Source organism: Chaetodon auriga, chromosome 1 (genome assembly GCF_051107435.1).
Source record: "Chaetodon auriga isolate fChaAug3 chromosome 1, fChaAug3.hap1, whole genome shotgun sequence".
Classification (NCBI taxonomy): Eukaryota; Metazoa; Chordata; class Actinopteri; order Chaetodontiformes; family Chaetodontidae; genus Chaetodon; species Chaetodon auriga.
In genome coordinates, this window is record NC_135074.1 from 31,721,253 (window position 1) to 31,727,598 (window position 6,346).

Consider the following 6,346-nt stretch of genomic DNA (forward strand, 5'->3'; position numbering starts at 1 on the left):
TCTCCCACCACCACCAGCACTCCCCCTCTCCGGTAATGACTGATATGATGCATTTGTTTTCTGAGCTGTTTGGAAAGCGACACCTTAAGTCCCTTGTGGGGTTCTTGATATAATTCATAAGAATGTAGATGTTGGTAAAGTTCATTAGATAATGTTTTCATGTGTGTTTGTTTGCTTGACGCCTAAACCACAAAACATGTGGGCCCAGCCCAACCGAGCAGAGGTGCGTTCGAGACTGTAGGAGTTATGAGTGACTCAGCTTGTCCCTCACTCACAGAATAACCCAGAACTGTCCGAGGAGATACAGTTTGCCGGTGTTTGATCATGATGGAGACCACGTCAGGTGCAGGTTTGGAACATCCACCGCGTCTGAGTGTAGTTTGTGCTACAAGCCTGACGGTTTCTCCTTAGACCAGGTAAGACATTTCCAGACACACTGTAGACAGCCAATACCTGTTTATTTCACTCGAGTCGATGCATTCTGTGGGATCTATTTTTACCTGTATTTTCTTATCTTTACTTTATTATTTCATGCAGTGATTTGATGCTTTTTCCGTCTGTACTCTATTTTTACCTTTATTTTTTTCTGTTCTATATCTTATGATTTTGTTCTGTGGGTTTAAACATTGTCTTTATTTTCATTTTCATCCTTATCATCATCATCAAGTGGGTTTTGTTCTCCATCTTATTTTACATTCATTTTTTGAATCTGTTTTTATGTCCATTCTGTCTTTTCTATGGAAAACATGATTTCTTTCTCATAAAGCACTTTGAGCTGCAGTTCCTGTATGAAAGGTGCTATACAAGTAAAGTTTAGAATTAGATCATTATTATTATTATTATTAGCATCAGCTTGAAGTTAACATTTCACAGGTTTTAGATAAATTCAGCCTTGTCATTATCACATAATCAAGAGTGTATAATGCATTTCCTCAGAGAGGTTTTGATCAGTCAATGTGAACAACTTTTTTAACATGATGGTCAGACACGGTTGATGATCTTACTGTAAAGCCAATAGTTGTTTTTATTCTTTTTAACCTTTATTTTACAAGCAGGGAAACCTCCTTGAAAAAAAAAAATCTACCAAGTTGAGTTCAACCAGAAATATAAAATTCCCCAATTAAATGTTTTTTCTTGTAAAAAATGGCTGTCGAAGAAAACATGAAGGCCTTCTTTTCCATCTCTGCTCTCAGACTGGAGAGAGACCACAGATATGCGATCTGAGCCATACTGGAGGAAGTTTTCAGATCCTTTACTGAAGTAAAAGCACAAATATTCACAAATACCTTTTTTGATAATGTATTTGTATATACTGTTTGTAATTCAATTCATTTAAAACACCATATTCTATAAGCTTTTCATGTGTTTAGTTTGCAAAAAACTGATTTTGTAAAGTAACTCCAGCTGTCAAGAAAAGACTCAGGTTTGCTCAGAGAGTGTTAGTAGCCGTTGCTGCCAACTGAAAAATAGAAATGATAGAATAACGGTCTTCATTGTTTCTGGCAGAGTTCCTGCACGCTGTCGTACACGTACACTCGCAGAACTGGAACCTGTGCATTCGAGCTCATAGTGGAGGATTTCCCCACAGGAAACATCGTTGTCTCCTACTCGGATGGATCCTACACGTTCAAAAGTCCACTGGCAGGTGGAAGGCAGAGACGAGACATAACTGCCAACACGACTTTTCCCACGTCGTCCCTGAACGCAACTGCACCTGTAACAACAGCTGCACCAACAGCAACTACAGCTGCACCACCAACAACTACAACTGCACCAACAGCAACTACAGCTGCACCAACAACAGCTACAGCTGCACCAACAACAACTACAGCTGCACCACCAACAACTACAACTGCACCAACAGCAACTACAGCTGCACCAACAACAGCTACAGCTGCACCAACAACTACTACAGCTGCACCGACAACAGCTACAGCTGCACCAACAGCAACTACAGCTGCACCAACAGCAACTACAGCTGCACCAACAACAGCTACAGCTGCACCAACAACAACTACAGCTGCACCGACAACAGCTACAGCTGCACCAACAGCAACTACAACTACACCAACAGCAACTACAGCTGCACCAACAGCAACTACAGCTGCACCAACAACAGCTACAGCTGCACCACCAACAGCAACTACAGCTGCACCGACAACAACTACAGCTGCACCAACAGCAACTACAACTACACCAACAGCAACTACAACTACACCAACAGCAACTTCAACTGCACCAACAACAGCTACAGCTGCACCAACAGCAACTACAGCTGCACCAACAGCCCAGCCCACAACATCCACCCTGAAGCCCACCTCTGGGCACTACCTTCCATCAATTGCTCCATTGAGCAAACTTCCTCTCCAGTTTTCAGTTTACGGTTTGTGTGCTTTCATTTCTTGTTGCCATAATTGATTATGTATTGATTGGATCAGTGTTTCACTCACATGTCCTCTCTTCTTATTTCACCTCCAGTTGACACACATCACGCCAGTTCCTGTCTTGATGGTGATTATTTCCCCATTTTTCTGTCTCCAACTCCACGAAACGGAGTAAATCTGCCGGCGTTTGTCAACCACACGCTTGAAATCAGAGTCAAAGCCACTGCAAAGTACACCACGTAAGGAGGCTTATGTTGAAATTCTGACGTCATTCTGATATGTTTCCGTCTACAGAATGTTAAATTATTTCATGATCATCACCATTAGTTTCAGTTTTCTGTAATATTTCTGCCTGTCTTGATTTAAGCTCCTGAAAACACTCTTATTCCACTTTTAGCATCTATGGCCTCATTGTTAGTGGACCTGCAGGTACTACAAAGCACCAAACCTCCAGAGACGAGTATACCATAAAGTGGACGCCCACTGAAAATGAAGTGAACGACCATTTCCCCTTCTGCTTTTATTTTGAAGCAAGAGACATGTGAGCTCACCCACCAGCTTTCCAGATGTCAAGTTCAGCTTCCTCTTAGACGCTTTTAAATTTCACGATGCCAATTTAATTTATTTTATTCATTGTTGTTTCATATCGAGAGGTTTGAAAGCCAAAGAATGAGTAGATGAAAAGACAGGATGAAAAATTCAGATATGGTAAAAATAATAATACTGTTTATATGGAACTTCTTATTCAGTTTATGTTTGATTTGATTGATATTTGATTGTTACTGAGGACAAATTACCAGACTGACCAGCTTCACGCTCTGTCTCAGACACCACAGAGTCTATCAGTCGGAGCTGCGCTGCGTGGTCGCTGACGTCGGACACCACAGTCAGTTCATCTTCTATTTGCTTCTTTCTTTCACAGAAACTAAGGTCACATCAGGATTCACTGTGTTTGTGTCTGGAGTGTGTTGGGTATGGAGGCTGAAGAGGAGGAGGATGAGCGCTTTGATAAAACATTATGATTTACAATGAGAATAATCAGTTTGTTAAAGCTTCAGTTGTTATTTTGGAAACACGACATCTGTCATCATGTGCTGCCTCCATGTCTCACATGGATCCAACATTAATATTCATTTGGACTCGTGTCTCAACCTCAATATTCAAACCCTCCTTCAGTTGTCGAATAGTTTCCATCAACTCCTGAGGGAAACATTCGGCTCTTTAGCTGCTCAATGCTCCAATATGCAAAAAGGGGATTTTTTCTTAAATGTTATTCACCAATCTAAACCAACCACAGCGTACGATGTTCACAGCCGCACTGCAGTGACGCTCTTGCTGTTTAGATACTGTTGTTCACTGCAGTCCAACCACAATGAAAGTGGAAGTGGAGAAGTCCTACCTCATCAGACGCAATGAGAAGAACTTACATCTGAAGGGCTTCAGCGATGCTGCCTGCAGCCTCAAGAAATACTCCAACAGCACCCACCTGGTGGCCATCACGTCCCTGAACACGTGCGGGACCACGCTGGAGGTACGACACGAGATCCTCTGAGTTAACTTCTGGTCAGCTGTTCTGGTGTCCAGACTCAGACTTTCACTCAGCCATTAATAAACACCCCAAAATATGTATATTTCCAACAGGTTAAAATAAGAATCTATGCAAGAGTATAAATGGTCCTTTCAAGTACGCTTGGCTCCAAAAATAAGTAGGAATGTAAGAAAGCAAGTAAGAGAGAAAAGTCATTTTTCACTAACACTACGAGTACTGGAGGTGCTGTTATGAATATCACCAGAAAAAGGTGATGTTTCTCAAAGAATGTTGTTCTTAGAAAAAAGTCACCTCCGTTCTTCACATCATGGTCTATTTTATGATTTTTCACTTCCAGGAGGATGGAGATAACCTCGTCTTCAAGAACGAGATCACATCAGCTGACCCAAATGAAATCATCTCCCGGCAACATGACGTCGAGATCGTCTTCTCGTGTGTTTACCCCAAGAGAACCAACCTGAGTCTGGGGTTCACGCACAAAAACCCATACGCCTTCACAGAGGAGGGCTTTGGTGCTTTCACCCTCCAGTTTGAGTTCTATGAGAGCCAGCGGTTCAGAAAACAGAAGGATGCCAGCTCTTACCCGGTGGAGGTGAACCTCAAACAGATGATGTTCGTGCAGATCCAGGCCACCACCTCCATCCCCAACACAGAGCTGTTCGTGGAGGCCTGCAGGGCGACTCCCTACGACAACCCAAACTCCCTCGTCAGCTACACCATCATCGAACGCGGGTAGGTGTCCGCAGTGAAAACAAATCCTGTTTGTCACGTATCATATCGGCTGCACAGTCCTGCCATATCTTCATATTGTCACAGGTGTGTGAAGGACAGCACAGTGGAAATTTACCCCGGCTCCAAGGCTCAGTTCAGATTTGGATTGGAGGCTTTTGAATTCATTGGTGCTTACGCAGAGGTAATATTGAACAAAACAAATACATGTTCATGCAGGGATGTCAAGTTTTTACTAAACTGTTATCATTTATAAGAAATTTATATGAATTAACAGATATATTTACATACAAAAAATGTAACGTATTTCCACGAACAATCCTGTCATTGTCCAAACTAATCCGCTAATCCAAGGCAGAGTGACTTCACCTCCATGTGTGTGCAGGTGTACATCACCTGCTCAGTCATCCTGTGTGAGACCGGCATTCCTGGAACCAGGTGCTCTCAGGGATGCATAGGATCCAGCTCAGGAAACCATCGCAGCAGAAGAGGCGCTGTGGCCCAGACGTCCAGTCACTCCATTTCCCAGGGACCTTTGCACCTGTCTACAACTTCTGACAGCCAAGGTGAGCCTTCTTCTTCACGGCCTTTGTTGGCTACTCTTAGAAACACTGCTCCACAGCGCTAGTAGTGGTCAAAAACTCCACAGGGAGCCTTTAATTATCTCCAGTGTAAGTCTTCACATATGAGGAAGACTGTGGACACAATCCAGTTTCTGCCTGTGTAATTAATGGATGCTCTGATGAGTAGAACAGGTCTCACATTATTAACTCAAATCAGATGCTACATTCAGCAAAAACCAGGACATCTGTGGTCTCATTATCTGAAGATAATCTCAGGATAAGATCATTATGAGATCAGATCATTGAAATAGTGACACTGATGAAGAGTGTGTCTGCTCTGTATTTGAGTTTCTGTCTGATCTGACACGTTTATTTTTATCTGCATTTCATTTCAGCGTCTGGCCTGAGTCTGAATCTGGCCCTGAACCTGATGCTCGCTGCAACCTGCCTGCTGTCATGTGCAGGGCTGGTCTACCGCTCCAGGAGACCCAAAGCTAAATACCAACTGCTGCAGAGCGCTGAGACAGGCTGAGGCCAATCAGATCACTGAGGAGGTGGGAAACACCCGCCGCTACGATCACACTGTTGCTTTGTATGTTTTTGTCATTCAGACACTTAAAGGTTGAAGTTTAATTTTGTCTGACACGTGTCTCAGTCGTGAAGCATTCAGAGTGTTTATTCATCTCATTTGTTCGTTCTCGTGTTCACAGTCTGTCAGTCAGGCCTTGAATGGACACCAATCAGCATCAGTTAATCACCTTAAAGATACAAATTATGTCACAGTTTGAGTGAATAAAATAAAAACATGATTGTGAACATTTTTTATGTCTTCTTTGGGTCATTTATATAGAATTTATTAATAGTGTTCTGAAGAAGGAGCAAGTGTTCAGTCGTTTCCATTTGAAATGTTTCTTTTTAACAAAGATGTAGGAACACGTGATTCTCCAGGGTAACATAACCACCAGGTTAGTTTATGTTATGAGCACCATTTTCAAAGACTTTCATTTCTGAGCATCATGTTCTGTCAGTCTGTCATGGTGGCCGGCACTAAAGACTGCAGTACCCATGAGCCTCAGAATCAGAGTGAATCAGCAGGAGCTGTCAGTGTAAAGTAAGTCACT